The sequence below is a fragment of the Trichosurus vulpecula genome, chromosome 2 (assembly GCF_011100635.1).
Source record: "Trichosurus vulpecula isolate mTriVul1 chromosome 2, mTriVul1.pri, whole genome shotgun sequence".
Taxonomy (NCBI): Eukaryota; Metazoa; Chordata; class Mammalia; order Diprotodontia; family Phalangeridae; genus Trichosurus; species Trichosurus vulpecula.
In genome coordinates this window covers 24,194,433-24,216,227 of record NC_050574.1, presented here as the reverse complement: position 1 = coordinate 24,216,227, position 21,795 = coordinate 24,194,433, and positions in this window count along the sequence as shown.

The window sequence follows — 21,795 nt, the reverse complement described above, 5'->3', positions numbered from 1 at the left end:
GAACAAACAGAAGAAGATCTGTCTGTCTTTGTCTCTCTCTGTCTCTCTCTCTCTCTCCTCTCTCCCCCACTTTTTCTCTCTCTCTCTATCTCTCTCTTTGTCTCTCTGCCTGTCTCCTTGAGGGCAGAGATTTTGTGTGTCCTCCCCTCCCCATGCCTGGTATAGTGTCCTGTATGTAGAAGGCACTTAATAAGTGGTTGTTGAATTTGTGGAAGAAGAAACCAGATGGTTGTTTTTATAGGGGGTGATTTCAGTTATCAAATATACAAGTAACCAGAATGGTGTCGCCCAGCTCTGTTCAGTTCAACAAACACTTCCATTGGTTAAGACAGTTTGCTGGAACAACAACAAAATTGTCCTTGCCATCAAGGAGCCAATGTTCTACTGGGAAAGAGCGCCAGATTTGGAGTCACAAGCCCTGGGTTCAAATCCCCAACTCTTCCACTGAAGAGGAAGAATAACTAGCATTTATGTAGTGCTTAAGGTTTGCAGGGTGCTTTGTATGTTCACTTGTTTTGTCATGTCTGATGCTTTGTGACTCTATTTGGGGTTTTCTTGGCAAGGATGCTGGAGTGGTTTGCCATTTCCTTCTCCGGCTCATTTTACAGCTGAGGAGACTGAGGCAGATAGGGTGAAGTGACTTGCCCAGGGTCATGCAGCTAGTCAGTGTCTGAGGCCGGATTTGAACTCAAGAGGATAAGTCTTCCTGATTCCAGGCCCAGAGCTCTATCTACCGCACCACCTAGCTCCCCTGTGCTCTATATACTTATCTCATTTGACCCTTGCAGCAATTCTGGGAGGTATGTGATATTGTTTTCCAGGTGCGAAAACTAAGGCAGAAGTTAAGGGACTTGCCCAGAGTCACATAGCCTCAAGCAGGATTTGAACTCGAGTCTTTCTGACTCCAGGTTTAGAACATAACCTACCATGACACCTAGGTGAACTACCTTGTTTGACCTTGAGCAAATCACTGAAGATGTCTGGGCCTCAGCTTCCTCATCTCTAAGATGAGGGGATGGACTGGGGCAGCTGGGTGGTTCAATGGATCAAGCACAGGCCCTAGAATGAGGAGGACGTGAACGAGAATCCTGCCTTGGACACTTATTACCTGTGTGGCCCTGGACAAGTCATTTAATTTCCCTTAGCCTCAGTGTTATCATTTGTAAAATAAAGGGGTTAGACACCATAGCCTCCGAAGGTTTCTTCTGTCTCTCTAGGATCCTAGGAATGTGGTGACTGCTAAAGTGCTGTCCAGTCTTGTCGGTGCTGATTAGATACTTAAACAGTCAGACTCCCGCTTCTCTCACCCCAGAGCTGCCAGCGCTTTGAAGATCTCGTGGCATTGTTCCATGGCTCTGGTGGGGAGGGGTCAGAAATTCTGCCATAATTGTGCTGTCTTCATGGCACGCATGTCTTTGCGCCAAGTGACATTTGAATCGTATGATTAGACTTGCAGCCAGCCGTGAAGAGGGAAAAATATATATATTCCAATCACTCACGCCCACCCTCTGAACTACTCCGGCTGTCGCCGAGAGAGTAGGCGTTCTTCAGGGCTCCCAGAGAGAGGTGCAGCTTGCACTCCTCTGAGGCCCGGGGACCCAACTAGCCTCCCATCAGCCTCCTTCCTCCCTGAGAGCCTGGAGAGGCTCTGACGGGCAGGCAATGCTCTGCTGGACCCACACGGGGCACTCCGTTCTTGAGTACGGTTCCCTGGAAAGTGCCACAGATCTCCCCCAGGCCATTCTCAAGCTTCCATCAGTCGTTTTCTCACCAATTCACATCTTGGCCCATTAATGTTTCTTAATCCACCTACTTCTGCAGGTTGATCAAAGACACACATGTAAATGATCAGAGAGGAGGTGGGAAGACATGTCTTGGGATCATTAGATCCGACTTTGGAAGGGTCTTTTAATATCAATTCAGCACATATACATTAAGTGCCCACTGCATTCATGGCACAAATAACACAAATAAAAGGGAGTAATATGCCAGTAGTAGAAACTACATGATAGCTAGGTGGCTCATTGGATGGGAAGACCTGAGTTCAAATACAGCCTCAGACACCTGCTAGCTGTGCAACCTTGGGCAAGTCATTTAAACATTGTCTGCCTTTTCTCAGCTATAAAATGGGGGGTGATAATAGCACCTACCTCCCAGGATTGTTACGAGCATCAAATGAGATAATATCAGTAAAGCACAATGCCTGGCACATAGTAGGCGCTAAACAAATGCTCATTCCTTCCCTCCCTTTCCTCTAAAACACCTAAAGACAAAAATCTCTCACCTTCTTTCATATTTGTACCACATTCATAGTAAAAGTTTCTGTTGTTCCTAATGCCTGTACAGGATGGACTTGCAATCAGTCACAGTGACTTTGATCTTGCCAGGCCAAAATAACAGCCGCTGACATTCACATAAGCACTTTCCACTGCACCGGGAAATCATGATACCGAAAGCATAGATCTGAACTTCCCTGTTCAAGAAGCTTCACTGGTGACTAGGTGGCTCGGTGGCCAGAGCTCTGGACATGGATTCAGGAAAACCTGAATTCCAGTCAAGTTGTGTGATCCTGAATAAGTCACTTAGCCTCCCTTTCCCTCAGGTTCATCATCTTTAAATGGGATAACAGCAGCACCTTCCTCCCAGGGTTGTGAGGACAGAGTGAGATAACATTTGTAAAGCATTTTGTGAACCTTGAAGTGCTACGTAGGTAAAAGCCATGATTCATTTCAGGGGCTCCTATTACCAGCCAGATAAACTATAATTTCGTGTTTGGTATTCAGAGCCCTTCACAACCGCCAGCCTTTCCAGATTTCACATCACTCCCCCTTCTGTATTCTGTTTTCCAGACAACCAGTCCCGTTCTGTTGCTCCCCACCCCCACCCCAAGTTGCTTTGCCTTTATTTTCTATATTTACTTATCTGTATAAATGCCTCCCCTTCCCCCTTCCCCAGCAGAATGTAAGCTGTGGGAGGGCAGGGACTATTTGACTTTATCTTTATATCTGCAGAGCCTAGCATGTTGCTTAACAAAGAAGTAAAATATGTTCATACAAGTGGCATCAAAGACAAGATCGAACCCATGTCTTCCTGGCTCCAATACACTAGCCACCGTGCTATACTTCCTCTCACAGCCATACTCCAATAGATCTCATAGATGGGGATGTTTCTTCCAACTATAGCAACCAGTCCAGGCCTGACCGTCCCATCCTGTATAATAGCAGGGTGAATTTCAAATAGAAACAGAGCTCAGAAGGCCATATGTCGACTGAGAAAACCACAAATTAACATTATCTGTATTGAATTGTATTTTTATTTATTTTGTTAAACATTTCCCAACTTCATTTTAACCTGGTTCAGGCCACCTCTGCCATACAACTCTCAGCTATGGTCCTCCCATAAATTTGTTATAAGCACTGAGGGCCTTTCTTAAGTTCTACTGACAATTCATGACTACCAGTGGAGTACCAAAGTTCACCCATCACTTATCCTCCTTCTCATATACCAAGCCCAGCTGATTTTCTCATTATACATTTCTCTGATTACATCTTCCTGTCACTTCTCCTCCTAATTTACCTTGCCTGCCCGTGCCTATGACGTTTCTTTCTCTTGACTTTAGGTTGCTCCTTAATTTCATCATTCCATGACTTGTAGGTACACAGTCACCACTAGAATATTGGGCTTGAAAAGATGGGATCCTGCTTCAAGGAGGGGGATGAGATAATTTTTAAAAAACAATGTAAAATGACAGATAGACAATCCAGCCTCCTTTTCTTCTCTTGTTCTGGGCCCAGCTCATTGCCTATGCACGATGTCTGTTTAGAATACACATACTGATGGATGAGCTCTGCCCATCATCCAGCTAACTGCCTGTCACAGTCTACACAATCAGAATTCTTCCTCTCCTTGGTTTTTCCCTTGTGGATGGTTAGGCCAAACTCATGAGATTATGAGTCTCATGTAAGATGTTCTGCAGGATGCCAGGACTTGATGCCATCAACACAGTCTCACCTAGAGACGAGGGCATCTGGAGGATCTTTCCATCTGTAGGGAATCCCTTCTTGACTTGGACCCTACACTAGATGTCCCCTGGGAACGCAGTAAACAACCTTTGGCAAGGGAACAGCGCCCTCTTTTGCGTATCACTCAATATTATTAATCAGAGGGGTCATCAAACAGAGTTATCCCCAGGAATCGTAAATCAATCAGTCAACAGGCATTTTGGAAGTGCCTACTGTGTGCGAGGCCATAGAGTGTCTGGAAGTCAGCCTATCTGAACTCTCTTCTACTACAAACATCTGTAAGTTTGGTGCTGAAAGAGACAATGTCTGGACCAGCCCTCTCATTCTACACACGTACAAATAGAGGACCAGGGATAGATAAGAAATAGCAGTGGCTACATTAGAACCCAGATCCTCAGCTCCACTGCTCTGTAGAGTTGGAAGTTAGGTCCCAATCTAAATTCGTAAAACAGATAAAATGTAGATTGTACTGACATAGAGGATAGCTTCAAGTAAAGAAAGTTATTCTGTTCATATCTGAGTGGATTTGGGTGAGTCTGGGGATGACCCTGCACCTATTAAGACAAAGTAAATGGTTACTTCCACTGTGATTTGAGGGGTACTCCAAGATCCTAATGGCCCCTCCAAATCTCTTTCCCTCTGGGAGTCACAATGGTAATGATAAATGGTTTTTAGTAATAATAGTAATAGTTAGCATTTGTATAGCCTACTGCGTACCAGGCACTGACTGTACCAAGTGTTTTTACAAACATTATCTCATTTCATCCTCACAGCACGCCAGGAAGGTTCTATTGTCATCCCCCTTTTTCAGTTGAGGATACTGAGGCAAACCTTACCTGAGGCCAAACCACTAGTGTCAGAGACCGAATAGGAATTCGAGTCTTCCTGGCCCAGCACTCTAGTCACTGAACTACCTAGTGTCATCCCTTTAAAATCTGCCCACGTTACATCCTTGAGCTTCACAGTCATTGTGCTTCCCTTCTTTCTGGCCTGAGATTTCCACCACCTGAACGACTCTTGAGTTTAAATGGAGGTGTCTCAGTCAGAAGACCTTACCTTGCCCATGGTGTATTGGAGAGGCGGAGGGGCTAGAGCAGTTCCATTAGCACATCATTCCATTTGCTAGTGATTCCTGTCTTGGTAAGCAGAGAATAAATCCCAAGGGGTTTATAGAGAGGTAGGGCAGCAACAGATAGTTTTGTGGTTGGGAGAAGGTGAGCGAGGTATTATAGCAGACAGAAGGCTGGCCTTGGAGTTAGGAAGTCTTGAATTTGAATCCCGCTAATCCACTCATTACCCTTGTGACTCTGGGCAAGTCACTTAACTCTCTCCACCTCCCCTTCCTTATCTGTAGAATGGGGATATTTTAAGCCTACTCTATAAGATTATTTGAGAACCAAAAGAGATAAAACATGTAAAGCACATAATTGCTACATAATTGTTGCCTATTACTATTATTAATAAAAGCTTAAGAAAGGGGCTGCCAACCTTTGAAGAGAAGGGTTCCGAGGTCTTAGTGTTTGTGTAGGTAGAGGTTTGGTGGGAGTACAGGAGAAAGTGTTCCTGACTTCCCACCAACCCTCATCAGGGAGAGGGAGTGAGTGCAGGCTGGCTGCCCGATATCTCAGAGAGCGTGTACCAACCCTGCACATAATGGGCAGGCAGCCACTTTTCTCACAAGTATGGAAGGGAGAGATGGAAGCAGTCGGTCCCTGTGTCAATGAAAATGGGCACATGTACCCTCTCTATCATAATGGCAATATGTGCAGAGTGTGGAGCTGGCCCTAAGGAACAGCATGAAGGCCTTGGCACCTGGAGTCCAGAGACTAGAACCAAAGTCAGACTCCACCTACTTCTTTGCCCCAGAGAGTTTGCAAGAATCCCCTCTACAACAAGTCCCCACTTAAAGATCTGAAGTACAGGAGGGCAACAGGTAAGTCATTACCTCTCAGGCTAACCCATTCCATTTCTGAACAGCTCTAAATTGTTTTTTAGGGAGTTTTTCCTGACATTGGCCCAACACTATCACTCCTAGTCCTTCCTTCTATAGACAGGGAGAACAAGCCTAATTGCTCTCCCACATGACAGACCTTCAGTTGCTTGAAGATGTCCCCTCCACTTCCCCTCCCCCAACATCTAGGTGATACGGTAAATAGAGCTCTAGACTTGAGATCAAGACGTCTTGAGTTCAGATCCAGCCTTAGAGCCCTTACCTCCCGAGGTGGTTATGTGAATAAAACAAGATTATGTGTGTAAAGCTCTTTGAGATCTGTAAAGTGTATGTACCGTCAATGCTAGTTATTCTCATTGTGTTAATGAGGAGGAGGAGAAAGCTAGGTCCTTGCCCCCCAGCCCACCCCCACCACCAGACATGAATGCCTTTTGAATGACCAATCAGTTTCTTCGAGTCCTTCCTAAAACGCTTTGTCTCTTCTCCCTAGTGTTCCTTCCATTGGCATTTCTCTTGGATCTGCCCTGTCTCTCCCTATTCTCCAAGCACCTGAGCTGAGTGGGGGGCACCGCCCACCATCTGCCATATGCGCATCTTCTCTTCCTATCTCAGCTCTCCTTTCTCTCTGACTCCCCTCGTCTCCTGCTTTTCTACATTCCACCTCTCCTTTCATTAGTCATAAAGTATTTATTGAGTTTTAAAGCTGTTCTTGTTCTTTCATTTTTTCTCTTCTTCCCCCCTTCCCAGGCCTTATCGATGGATTCCATTGGCATTTTTTTCAGTCTATATTTTGACCTCACCATGAATTTTTTTTTAAAAAAAATGCTTACTTACTAGGTCCTGGGGTTAGTATGCATGGGAGAGAGGAAAAGGGGGAAGGTACAAAAGCTTGGCCACAGGGTCTGGAGGAGCAGGGGGAGAAGAGCCTGCTTAGGTTGGATGAAATCAAAGAGGCAGCCCAGAGTACTGGGTCTGGAGCCGGGGGACTGGGCTGGAATACTGGCTCTGGCACTTCTGACCTCCGTGACTTGGAACAAATCACTTGATTTCTCTGGCCCTAGTTCCCTCATCTATGATAGTCAGGAGTTCAGTGAGTACTTCTTACTACATGCAGGCACCAGGGTAGGAGGTGAGTTTGCAGAGGCCAAAGCTAGGTGGTATAGTAGCTAGAGTGCTGGACCTGGAATCAGACAGATGCAAGTTTGAATGTGACCTCATACATTTATTGACTGCGTGACCTTGGGCAAGTCACTTAACCTCTATCTGCCTCAGTTTCCTCCTCTGTAAAATGGATTTGATAATAATAGCACCCCCTCTCCCAGGGTTGTTTTGTGAGGACCAAATGAGATAATTTTTGTAAAACACTTAGTGTAATGCCTGGCACATAGTAGGGTGCCATAAAATCATCATCATCATTATCGTCATCATCTTAGCAAAGCACTTTGCAAGTCTTAAAGTACTATGTAATACTATACAAACACTAGCTGTTGTTATTATTAAGACAAACAAACCAATTCATGCCCTCAAGGAGGGCTGTGTTAGGGCAAACAAAACCTAGGCAGGTAAATACATACAGAATAAATGACTTTGTTCTTGTTCAGTTGTGTCCCCATTGGGGGCTCCAGCTCATTTTACAGATGAAGAAACTGAGGCAAACAGGGTGAAGTGACTTGCCCAGGGTCACACAACTAATAAGTGTCTGAGGCCAGATTCAAACTCATCGAGATGAGTCTTCTTGACCCCAAGCCCAGCACTCTATCCACTGAGCCACTTCACTGACAAATAAATAAATAACTAGATGAGATCTAAGATCCCTTTCAAACTCTTTTTTTTTATTTTTTTTTTATTTTTTGCAGGGGGGAAGGTAGGGCAATTGGGGTTAAGTGACTTGCCCAAGGTCACACAGCTAGTAAGTGTGTCAAGTGTCCAAGGCTGGATTTGAACTCAGGTCCTCCTGACTCCAGGGCCGGTGCTCTACTCACTGAGCCACCTAGCTGCCTCAATCCCTTTCAACTCTTAAATCTAGGAACCTAATTTAATTTTTAGGCTTAATTCCCACCTGCCCACCCACTCTTATTCTTTGGCAAGACAGAAACAAGGGACTCGGAATCTGGCTAGGATGGGAAGGAGGGAGAGTATTCTCTGCATTCTTCCTTCCGTTTAGATCTTCCCTTGCCACACATCATGGAGAGATTGGGACTGTCCTGGCTGAATCTCCCAGGAACCAGGCTGTAAACATAACAAGACATAGAGCAGTGGGAGGCTCAGGTGGCATTTGAGCCTTTGGGCAGTAGGAGACCCCAGCTCAACTGCAGACACTGGCAGATGAAAAGAGAAGGAAGAGGGTTCAAATCTCACCTCTGACAGCGACCACCCACGTGGCCCTGGCCAGTCCCTTCCTGGGGCTCAGGTTCCTCATCATGTCAAGTGGGAATGTTGGGTCAATTGGCCTGTGTCCCTTGCAGCTCTAGATCTGAGACCCTGTGCACTTCTATCATTCACCTAGAGCTTCACAAAACTCTTTATATACATCATCCTGCAGCTCCACACTAAGGAGTGTCAGTACCATCAGTCCCATCTTCCAGACGAGGAAACTGAGGCTGAAAGAAGTTTAGTGACTTGGCTGTGGTCCCAGCGCATTGGTGCCAGAGGTGGGATTTGAACCCAAGTCTTTCCAGCTCCAATTTCAGCATCCTAGGTGCTCCTCCTTACTGCCTCTCAGGAGGAGCAGCATCCTGCAGCTTCAGTTCTACGAGGCTGGCTCGCCATCTGTCTCCTCCTCGGCTGCCATTGCTTGACTCCCCAACTCCTCGGCTGCTTTGACACTTGTTGCTTGTGCGTTCACTGTATTGAGCCGCGGCTGGGCATTCTCTTCACCCCATGGCTACCTGTTTGCCTCCTGATGTCCCCAGACTGCCCTGAGTCTGTCGGTGCTCTTAGCTGATAAGCTATGGGAAACCCATTGCCCCATCTTCCACTACCAGCACTGCTTTCTCTCCACTCCCATGCATGCACGCACGCACACATGCACACAGACACACACATGCACACACATGCACACACACACGCATGCGCACACTCACACGCACACACACATGCATGCACACACACGCACGCACACATGTGTGCACACACGCACACACACGCATGCGCACATGCACACGCACACACACACGCACACACACGCACGCACACAGACACACACGCACACATGTGTGCACACACACGCACACAGACACACACATGTGCGCACACATGCACACACACACGCACACAGACACACGCACGCACACACGCGCACATGCACACACGCACGCAGACACACACATGTGCGCACACACATGCACGCACACATGCACACACACGCATGCGCACACTCACACACGCACGCTGCTGCCCAAGCCCCTCTACTCTTGCATTCCCAGTACCTAGCATGGTCCCCTGGCCGTCGGCGTAGTGCAATATGACAGTGACAGCAAGAACAGCGTTTATAGAACACATTAAAGTTTCCAAAGTGCTCCACTAGTATTATTTCATTTTGATCCTTATTTCATTTCGATATGTTAATATATACCATATAAGTAAATATATAAAATGTATAAATATAAAATATATAAATATTAATATATTGATATATTTCATTTTCTTCACTATATGTTGTTATTTCATTTGATCCTTATAACAACGCTAAGAAGTAGGTGCTATTATTATCCTCATTTTACAGATGGGGAAACTGAGGCAAACAGAGGTTAAATGACTTGTGCAGGGTCACACCATTTTTAAGCATCTAAGTCAGGATTTGAATTCAGGTCTTCCTGACCCAACTCCTTTGTGCCACCTGGCACTGGGTTCAAATCCCAACCCTTCCACTTACTAACAGTGTAATCTTGGACAAACCACGTAGCTTCTCTGGGCCTCACTTTCCTCCCCGTATAAAGAAGAGGGTCTCTCCCAGCTCTAAGTCTTTGATCCTACCAGTTGCTTAAAAAAAATTGTTGGGATGGAAGAGAAGCTTCCTGACTCTGACTCTGTTCTGTTTTGTTGTTCGGTCATTTCTGACTCTTCATGACCCCATCTGGGCTTTTCTTGGCAAAGATATTGGAATGATTTCCCGTTCACTTCTCTAGCTCATTTCACTGATAAGGAAACTAAGGCAAACAGGGCCAAGTGACTTGTCCAGGGTCACACAGCTAGTAAGTGTGTGAGACCAGATTTGAACCGAGGTCTTCCTAACTCCAGGTCCAGTGCTCTATCCACTGAGCCACCTGGCTGCCCTACAAAAAAAATAAATAAAATCTTCTTATCCTCATATGGGGTTTTCTTGGCAAAGATACTAGAGCAGTGTGCTGTTTCCTTCTGCAGTGGATTAAGACAAATAGAGGTTAAGTGACTTGCCCAAGGTCACACAGGTAGTGAGTGTCTTGGGCTGGATTTGAACTCAGGTCTCCCTGACTCCAGGAACAGCACTCTATCCACTGAGCCACCTAGCTGCCTCTGTTCTGTTTTGACTCAGGCTTCAGTCACATTTCACAAAGTTGATTTTCAGTTTTATAGACATGGGATGGACAGGAGAGAAAGCCTGCTGGGTTTGGGAGGAAATAGTTGGTTCTGCCATAAGATGTACCATGGTACAAGAGAGTCGGTGCAGTCCAGAGTAAAGAGCATGGACTTTGGAGTCAGAGGACTTGAGTTCAGATCTTGCTGTTATCATTTCCCGCCCACATGTAGAGCCAAGTCATTCACCTGTCTGGGCTCTAGTTTCCTGGTCTGTAACTGTGAGTGAAGGGTATGAACTAGATGACTTCTAAGGTTCCTTCCAGCTCTAGATCGATGGTCCTTTGGTCCATTTGCCATCCCAGTGGAAGACTCTCACAGGAGCCCCTTTTCTAGAGCAAAATCTCATTCCAGGTTCCCCCCCCCCGCCCCAGAATGTTTCTAGGAAGGAGGCAGCACCCCCCTCCAGGCAGGATGAGAATATCCCAAATGGCCGGCAATCTTTGGCCTGTGGAGCCCAGCTCCAGCCTAACCCAGAGCTGCAAGCAAAGGCTAGTGTCAGCCTAAGCCTGCTGCTGCCTTGGTAGACTCTGTGTGTCGTGCTAGAGGAAGAACCCACTGCCGCTTCCCGTCGATGGCTGCCAGCCTGCCCTGATGAGTCACATTCATCCCTCCTCAGAGGTGCCAGGAGAAGGCTGCAGCCTCCCCCGTGCCCATGCCATGACCCAGTTGCTCGAGGTTTTGGCAAGGGAGAGCAGAGTGTGGTGTTTAACACAGCCTTTTGATGGAGGCATATTCCTGTGGGGTTATAGCATGTCCTTCTTTTTCTTGCCTTAGGGGAAGCCACAGAATCAGCGGCAGCTTTGCAGAGCCCTCAGTGACATCCTCCCTCTATGGAACAGACCCACCTGCTGATGGTGTCAGCAGGAAACCAGGGAGAAATTTGGCTTCCCTGATTCTGAGGTCGCTTGATAGACCTTAGGAGCTCCTGAGAGGGGAGAATCCTGCCCATCTGTCTGCTCTAGGATCAGCCCCAACCTGGCACTTTCCATTTTCCTTTCCTCTTCTGTTTCTTCAACTTTCTAAGTGGGTTGGGAGAAGATGATGGCTACAACCTCTGTGCCATTGGTCCAGCCATTTCCCTTGTGACCAGGTGACCTCGCAAGTGGCTTCCAGCTCTAAGTCTTGCAATTAGTTGGGTCATAATCAGTCAACAAGCATTTACAAAGCAATTAGTGTGTGCCAAGCACTAGGAATACAAAGAAAGGCAAAAAACAAAAACCCACAGCCCTTGTCATCAAGGAGCTCACAGTATAATGGGGGATGGGGAACCATGGAATGGCAGAACCCTAGATCTAGAGATGGAAGAAGCTTTAGAGGCTCCCTTATTTTATAGATGAAGAAACTGAGGCCTTCCAAGATCAGACAAAACAGACAAGACACACCTCCCTTCTTATCTCTGTCCTGAAGGAAGGAGAATGGACTTGATGATCATTTCTAGCACTATAGCTCTTTCTGGAACTGGTATGAAGGCTTGGCTGCCCTTGGCCTTTGCCAGTGGCCTCCCATTGAGTATATTGGAGAAGGGTTTTGTATGTAGGTATAGATTGGATGAGTTGGCCTCCAGGACCCCTCATAACTCTGAGATTCTGATATTCTATGAAACATTACCCATGGGTAGGTAGCAATGCTAAGGACACTAAGCTGTAACAGCCCCTACTCCTCTTCTTTTGATAAACAAGTTGGCTTCCCTTTCCTGAGCATAGTCAAATAGCTCCCCAAATACATCTTCCTTCTCTCTCTCTCTCTCTCTCTCTCTCTCTCTCTCTCTCTCTCTCTCTCTCCTCTCTCCTCTCTCCCCTCTCCCTCCCTCTCTCTCTCTCCTCTCCCTCCCTGTCTCTCTCTCTGTCTCTCTCTCTCTCTGTCTCTGTCTCTCCTCTCTCTCCTTATCTCTCTCCTCTCTCCTCTCTCTCCTCTCTCATCTCTCCTCTGTCTCTCTCTGTCTGTCTCTCTCTCTCCTCTTTCTCTCTCTCTCTCTGTCTCTCTCTCTCTCTGTCTCTCTCTCTCTCCCCTCTCTCCTCTCTCCTCTCTCTCCTCTACCTCCCTCCCTCCCTCTCTCTCCCCTCTCTCCTCTCTCCTCTCTCTCCTCTACCTCCCCTCTCTCTCTCTCTCTCTCTCTCTCTCTCTCTCTCTCTCTCTCTTTCCATATCTCAGCAAGCAGTGTGTGGATGAATTCTGCTTGGGCAGCCAAGAATTGTTCCAGCTACTTTCATTCTTTTAACCTTACTCTGACAAAATCTTTGTCAACTCATCCTAGCCTTATGGGAACACAATCTCTTCTGTTTGGAGCCCAGGCTTGTGATTTCCCTTGGTATAGAGAAGACCCTCTATCCAAAGCAAATCTGTACCTGCTCTGCAACTTATAATCCAAGAGAGCTGCCCAAGACACTGAGACGGTCATACAACCAGCGCATGGCAAAGGCTAGACTTGAACTCGGGTCCTCCTGACTTGATGGCCAACTGTCTAAACCACGTTGCTTCTCACTCCTTCTGTAACATCTCCAACAAGTCCTTGTCCAGTTTTTATTAAAGACTTCCAGTAAGGAGGAACCCACTTCCAAAGGTCTCCCATTCCACTTTTGGACAATTCTAATGGTTGGGGAGTTTTTCCTTACATCAACCATTCTTCCTTACATGAACCAATAAACCGGCCTCTCTGCAGCTTCTGGTCGATATTCCTCTTTCTGTCCTCTGGGACCACTCTTCTCTTGCATGTGAAAACCATTCAAATATTTGACAGCTCTCATGGGGCCCCCATCTCCACCCTTGGTCTTCTTTCCCCACGACTAAACATCCCCAGTTCCATCAATTAATGTTCATATCGCCTGGTTTCCAGTAATCTCTCCATTCTGGTTATCTTGGTCTGGACATTCCCAGCTTGTCAGTGCCCTTCCCAGAGTCAAATACAACACTCCAGATGTCCTGTTATGGGGCGAAGTATAGCAGGACAGTACACCTTAAATTAACACAGGCTTTTTGTGCCTCCATGCTCCAGTGTGGGCTCATAGTGTTGACCTTACAATCCACTAAAAGCCCAGATCCTATATATATAAACTCTCATCTAGCCATGCCTTGATTTTTTTAAACCCAATTTAGGATTTTACATTCATCCCTATTAAGTTTCATCTTATTAAATTCAGGATTTTGTTCCAGGCTGCCAAGATTCTCTTGTATCCTGACTCTGTAATCTCCTGTGTTAGCTATCCCTTTGAGCTTTGTGTCACCTGAAAATTTGATAAAGCATGCCTCAAAACTTACTCCCTCTTAGGCATAAGCATTTGTAATCCAGCTGCTGGAGCCTTGCAGGATTGAGCTGGGAGGAAGGAAGGGCAGGCGGGAAGGTGATGGTGAACTCCCTCGAGCATCTGGCTGGGTGTCAGATTTGGAAAAGGACATTAATGAACTGAATGGCAATCAGAGGAAGGCAGCCAGGAGGGTGAAGGACCCTGAGATGGGGCCATATCAGAAGGCACTGAAAGACCTGGAGAGGTTTAACCTAGAGGAAAGAGATTTCGAAGGGGCATGATAGCTGTCAGAAAGTGTTTAAGGGACTGTCATGTAGTAGAGAGAGTAGACGTATCCTTGTTGGCCACAGAGGACAGAGCCAGGAGCAGTGGCATAGAAACGGATAAGAGGCAGATTGAGACTGAAATAGGGGGACACTTCCTTGTAACTGTCCCAAAGTAGAAGGCAGTGGGTTCCCCAACCTGGAAGTATTTAAGCAGAAGCTGAATGCTCCCTTGTCCAATATGTTATAAAAGGTGATTTCTTATTCATTTATGATTTAAATGAGATGTCAATCAATAGACTTTTATTAAGTTCCTGCTACGTCAGGCACTGTGTTAAGTACTAGGGATGCAAAAAGAGGCAAAAGACAGTCCCTGCCCTCAAGGAGCTTACAATCTATATCAGATTGGCTGCTGAGATCTTTTCCAAGACTGAGAATTACAGTTTTCTCTTTTATTTTTCGGTCCAGATCTGTGAGTTCACAGGTATAGGGAACTCCCAATGTCAAAATGCCATCCACTGGATCAGGTTGGCAATTTGTTTTCAGTGTGTTCTAGTCTTAGAGAAAAGCTTCTTAAATTTCTTCTTGGGCTGTCTGGTGAAGTGTATGGACCCCATCTCAGACTCATGTTTCTAAATGCATGGAACATGTAGAATTACAGAGGAAACTAATTCGGTTAAAATACAGTTGTCAAAAAATTTTTTTTCAAACCCAGGTGAAGAACCTGTGTCTTAGAGTTGCTTGGGGCCCTGAGAAATTGTGCCTTGCTTATGTACTTATTGCCTGTGTGATCCTGGCCAAGTCACTTCATTTCTATGGGCCTCGGTTTCCAGGCTAGCCCAGTCCCTCTTCCACACAAAAGCCCTTCAGATACCTGAAGAAAGCTCTCATTTCCTCCTGAGCCTTCTCTCTTCCAGGCTAAAAAGTCCCATCTAGCCCTTGACTTACGATCTGATGGCTACCTGGCCCTGATGTATTAGGACTTGAACTCAGGCCTTCCTGCCCTAAAGGCTGGCTGCCTATCCACTATGTGACTTGGCTACAGGTACTTAGGCAATTGGCATACCTCAGCTGGGGTGTACTGGGCAATGTTTAACAACCAACTACAGGCATGACACCCTTCTAAGTTTAATTTGTACGATTGACATTTTCTCCTTGTCGCTTTCTGGACAATCAACAAAACATAAATCAAGCCCTGATATGTAGTGTTTGTGGATTTCTGAGGTGTATATACTTACCCTGAGATTTTAGTGATTAGTGCCCACGAGACAGTCAGAGCTGGCTCCAGCACACCCCTGCACCCAAAGACCTTCCTCTAACTAAAGGCCTGAATCAGGCCTGGGAACCTTCTGTCCTTGAGGAGGCCAGATGGAACTTCTCTCTCTTTCCCCTTAAACTGACCTAGATCAGTCTTTCCCCAGGACCATGGCCAGCCCTGCAGACCATGCAGCCCTCTTGTTACCTGCAGTGAGGGAATTTACTTGGAGCCTGGTACAGTAGAAATGTGAGCAGGGCCAATGGCTGTCATCCTAGCAGCGGCCCAAGCAACCTTCCTCCACATTGAGTACGAAGCCCTTCAGCCAATGCACAGAAAGTCCAGGGCCTTGCACTGGCCCTGGAAAAAGCCACTGCAACCTGCTCTTGTCTGAACTGAGGAGAAAGGGGCCAGAGAAGCCACTGACCTGGGGCAGTGAGCAGCGTGCTGGACCTAAAAGTCCAGAAGAGCTAGATTTGAACCCTGCCCCTGACACCCACTAGGTGTGTGACCATGGACAAGTCTCTGAGTGACATTTCCTCTAGGAAATGGGGATAATGATAGCCTGTAGTACCTACCTCTCAAGATTGTGTTTTACAAACAACAAAGCTCTGTGTGTGTGTGTGTGTGTGTGTGTGTGTGTGTGTGTGTATGTGTGTGTGTGACACACAGACAGCGATACCACTGTCCATGGCCTCTCCCCAGAGTCACTAATGGGGATAGGTAAAGTGTGAGTCAGGGCATTTACTCATCACTTGCCATCCCATCCCTACCAACTTGGCCTCAGCTTTCATAAGCTCAATGAAATAACAGTCACGTCTCTCACCAACCTCTTCAAGGGCCCACCTATTTGGTCTGTTGCTCTGAGGCCCAGCAGGTTCTCCTGCCACTACCCCGTCCTCCTCCAGTCTTTCCTTCACACTGTTGCCAAACTAATCTTCAGTCTGATCATGCTACTGCATCTTCAGTGGCTCCCTATTATCTCCATGAGTAAAATGCCATCACCTTTGCCTTCAAGGCCTTTCAAGACCTAACACCATCACACCTTGTCTGCCTGCACTTACAGTGCTCCTCTGTATAAGGTTAGGAACTAGACCCCTGATGACAAGGCATGGGAACCTCCTCTACTAATGCAGATTACCACGTTCTTGGCAACTTAAAGTCATCTAGAGTTGCCTGAGCACACAGAAGTTAGGTGACTTGGCCAGGGTCACATACCATATGTATAAGCAGTAGGACTTGAACCTGGGTCTTCCTGGTTCAGCAGCTAGCTCTTCCCCCCATGCCATGCTGTTTCTCCTACCCCTCCCTTCTCCAGCCAAATCAGACAGCTCTCTGTCCCCTCTCTAGATTCAAGTGCCCAGCTAGATTCAAGAATGAGTTGGCTGCTCTCAAATAAAATGTTCCCACAGTCAGCTTCTGCATATCGATCAATCGGTAAACATTACTGAACGTCTGCTATGTGCCAGGCACTGTGCCGAGTGATGAAGGTACAGGGGGGAGCGGAGCTGAGTTTTCTTCCTCCATGGCCTTTTAAAGATCAGTTTTGGGGCAGATTTTTTAACCCTGATGACAGGGTTGAATCTGGGGTTCCACATGGACATTTCTGCTACTTCTTCCAAAACAGATTCTTGTCCCTCTTGAGTGAGGTTTGCTCTGCGTGGCTCAGAGGGGTCTTCTAGAGGGCAGGGAGGGGTGGGGGCTAGTCTGGCCTTCATGCTGGATTTAATATAAAGAGGACCTGCATTCGAATCCTTTTATTGTCATGTACTTTTTGTGTGACTACTTCGATGCTCTGGACCTCAGTTTCCTCAACAGCAAAATTAAGTGGTTAGACTAGAGAAGCTCAGAGGTCCCTTCCATCTTTAATTCTTTGAGCCAGCAATCCCTCTGACTAGGGGTAAAAGAGCCTGTCCCTCAGGGGTATCATTTTTGCAGCAGAAGATATATTACAAAGAAGAGACTGGAAGCAGAGCGATCAGCGAGAAGGATGTGGCAGTAGTGAAGGGAGGGGGTGATGAGTGCCTGAACAAGAGTGTTTTTGGTACACTTGGAGAAGATGCCAGAAATTTTGTGGGAGGCAAGTTGGCCATCTGGTTGGATCTGGGAGGCAGGGCAGTATGGCAGAGGGAGGGAGTGTAAATCTGGAGGTGTAAATATGGGTAACCGGAATCGTGTGTTTGCTAGAACTGGAGTTGTTAGGAAGAAGGATGGGCTTGAGGGGAAGATAATGAGTTCTGTTTTCGACGTTTTGAGTTTGAGATGCTGATGGATGGGACACCCAGGTGGAGCTGTCCAGCAGGCATTAGGGCTAGTGATCAGGTGAGGGACAAGAGATTACCAAGGGCACAAAGAGAGCCAGGACAGAGCTTGTGATGACTTCCAGGAGAGAGCTCACGTCCCAGAAGCATTCATTGCCAGCAGATTTCTTGCCAAAGTGCATTCGGAACCAGCAACTTTTCTTGTTCAATTTCTCCACCATCTTGATAAGAGGTGTCTGATCAAAGTTATCTGAGGTCTGATGTGTAGGAGAAGGCTGTGCTAATGGGCTCTTGTCTTTGGCTTACAGTGAGGTGCCATCTGGCAGACGAAGGGAGGGTGTGTGATGCAAGGGCGTTTGGGGTGGTAACACCTCTTCATGTCCCTGGGTGACTTCCTACGTGCGGTCCCCAAGCTGATCTCAGCAGAGACCAAGGGCGTGTGACCCCCCGGCTCTGCCACTTGCTGCAACGTGTGACCTTGAACAAGTCAATTTCCCATCTGGGCCTGTTTTTTCATTTCTTAATTAAATGAAAGAGTTTAATTAGATGGCCGTAAAGGCACCTTCCAAGATTCCATGAGCCTTTCTGCTCCATAATGATATACATATATCTATATCTATATCTATATGCAGGTATTACAGGGTTTGAGATTTCCAAAGAGGGTCACTTTGACTTTTATATTTGACCTTGACTGTTATGAAGTAAACAACGAAAAAGCCACCTGGGGGAATCTGGATAGCTGAGGTCCTACTGTACCTGGGCATGGGCCTGTTTCCTGTGAGGGTGATGGACCAGATTGTTTCTAAGGGTCCTTCTAGATCTAATCTTCTCTAATCCTATGATTTGTCATAAAAGCTGGTTGTAGCATATCCCAGTGGACATTGGGCTGGGCTTAAAGTCAGAAATACCTGGGTTCCATTTCCACCATAGATGACCATAGATGAATCCCTTCATTTCTCTGGCACCTCAGTGGAAAATGGGGGAATCCAGAGGCAGGAGCCCCACCTTGGACGTTTATTCACTGTGCAACCATGGGCCACTCCCTTTATCCCTCTGAGTCCCACCTTCTTCATCTGTAAAATGTGGCAATACCTATAGTGCTCCCCCACCAGAGATCTGTCATAGGAGCCAAATGAGATGCTGTTGGCAAACTTTAAAGTGCTATGAAAAATCCCAATCATCCCTATTGTTTATCTGACATGCCAAGAGGTAGAGAGTTGGCCTCTGAGTCAAGAAAATCTGGATTCTGATGCTTCCTGGCTGTGTGACCCTGGGCAAGTATCTGCACCTTTCACTGCCCTGGGGTTTTTTCTACGTGGCAGTAGAATTGGCAGTCTGCCTTGGTGACAAAGGATCACTCGCCAGGACCCCCCCCCACCTCACCCATGAAATCATATCAAAAAAAAAAACAATTTGGCCTCCTTTTATCATAACTGGAAAGTTTGGTTAAATCAGGACTTTAGCAGATGGCCATTCTTTTGGTGCCATGAGATAGGATTCAAAGACAAACTAAAGTTATACTCAAATGATGATGACGATGATAGCACCTACAATGTGCGAGGTACTGTGCTAAGTGCTTTTACAGTTAGTATCCCTCACAACCACCCTGGGAGGTAGGTGCTGTTATTATCCCCATTTTACAGTTAGGGAAACTGAGGCAGACAGAAGTTAAGTGACTTGCCCAGGCTCACATAGCTAGTAAGTACCTGAAGCTGGATTTCAACTCAGTTCTTCCAGACTCAACCCAGTGCTGTATCCAGTGCACCGCCTAGCTGCCTCAGTATAATTGATATGTTATCCCCCCCCCACCACTACCACCTCATTAGAATTTCAGTTCTTCCTATCTCTGATTCTTTGGCAAACAGTAGGTGTTTAATAAGTGCTTGTTGGCTAATTGATTTTGCCATTTAAAACCCTATCTTGCATTATTCTAACCTCTGGGAGTTGAGGATGTGAACACATTCTATGGAGTGTTCAATTAACTGAGACACCGCATCTGCCAGCCATGCCAGATCTTACAAGGTCGCAGTGTTAAGTCATCACCACCACCCACTACTGTCTTCCAGAGTGAAGAGTTTAGTCCATCCCCTTCATGCAAGGGACCAAAAAGAGGCCGAGAGCCGTTCAAGGGCTTTCCTTCCGACAGAGAATAGTGGAAGCTGGATGGATTAACTTAGAATCCCAGGTGCTTAGGGGTAGCTCATCCAGCATAGCTTGTCTGCAAAGATCCCAAGGCTTTGAGGTTGGAGGTCCCCCCTACCCCAATCCAATCCATCCCACCTTTTTCTGGTACTTTTCCTTCTGAAATGTACACAGCCCCATTGGAGATCATTTCTGTAATTCCTTTTCCCTGAAGCCAAGTAACACCATGGCCTTCTTCCAAACTGCAGGCACCTTCAGAGCCTTCCAGGCACTCTCCTGAGAAAGTCATTCCGCAGTGGTTTCTGTTGGTTCTTTAGAATCTGTTAAGATGCATGTCTTTGGCATCATCGTTTTGATCGTGTGCCCTTCGGTAACTTTGGGGGTTTGCTTGCTCTTTCCCTTTCAGCATCATTTCCTGCCCTCCTACATCATTTGATACCCAAAAAAGAGAAAAACCAGAAGTCTGTGTCCATGGGAACAGGGGGAGAAAAACTTAGATTCCCCTGACAAAGCCCCCCTCTCCATTGCCCTTTTGGGTCTTCTGAGGGTTGTTATCACTTCCTTTCTACCTAAGCATTGTGGTACAGGGGAAAGATGTAGGGTCTCTGAACGCTTTTTGTGTCATGGACTCCTTGGACAGGCTGGGGAAGCCCTATAGACCCTTTCTCAGCATCACATTTTTAAATGCAGAAAACAAAACACATGGGATTACAAAGGAAATCGATTAGATTGAAATACAGTTATCTAAATATTGAAAAACGAAGGCCCAGACCTCAGGCTAAAAACCCCTGGCTACAATCCAAGGGCCTGGTTTCTACTGCTGGCCCATATTTAATTCTGTGGCCACAGGTAGGTCTTGGGCTCAGCTTCCTCCTTGATCAAATGAGGGGGTGGGACTGGGGGAAGGATAAAGCTGAGCTTGGGCAGCGACATGGCACATTGGCTGGCATGCCAGGCCTAGAGTTAAGAAGACTGATCATCCTGAATTCAGATCTGGCCTCAGACACTTCCTTGCTGTGTGACCCTGGGCAAGTCACTTAACTCTGTTTGCCTCAGTTTCCTCATGTGTAAAATGAGCTGGAGAAGGAAATGGCAAACCATTCTAGTATCTCTGCCAAAAAAACCCCAAATGGGGTCATGAAGAGTCAGACACAACTGAACAACAAAAATCCAAGTTTAATCCTCTGATAATAATGAGACAACATTTTCCTTAGAGAGTTCAGGGCATCTTCACAACTGTTCTTTCACTGAAAACCCTGCAAAGATGGTACAAAAAGGACTTATTACCCCCACCCCTCTCTGGGCTTAAGTTTTTCTAAAAACAAAATTTAGAGGTTCTTTTGGTCAGGGTCAGAGGGCAAGACACAGGGTCATAGATCTAAGAGATGGAAAAGATCTGCGGCCATACTAGTCTAGCCACCTTCCCCCATTTTACAGGTAAGATTAACTGAGGGCCAGAGACATGAGTCACAAAGCTTGTAAATTAGAGAGCTCCTAGGATCAGATCTGGCACAGGAGGGGACCTCAGAGGCTATCTAGCCCACTCCCACATTTTACAGAGATTCAAAGAGGTTGTGACTTAACCCAAGGTCACATACATAATATGTGTCACAGATGGGATTTGAACCCAGGTCCTCTGACTCCACCCTCAGGGCTCCTTCCACTGCCCCCTCAATGCTTCTTTAAATGAATGATAGCACAGGAACTGGAACTCAAACCTCTTCACTTCTGCCCTAGCACACACTAACCACTGAGCATCCTCTCTACTGTTCTAATTTTCCTTCGTTTTCTTATTGTTATTATTTTAATGGGAAAGAGCTCAAGAACTGTGCTCTCCTCCTGTCCCCCAAGTCAGACCATGCTGTAGTGGTTAACATAGTTTCTTATGGTTTCCTGCCTTTCTTCGATGGTTCCCTGGGGCTGGGAGTGCTGTGTTTGATTCTGCAGCGTCCACTGGTCCGTCTGTTTGCAGCATCTCTCTTTGAGACGTCAGGTCTCCAGAGGGATTGGTTGCCTGGTTGATGCAGTTACTTCCTATTGGGTAGGCGTAGCTGCAGAACAGAGGACAGATTCAGTATTCCAGGCAGGTCAGCTGTGTGTGT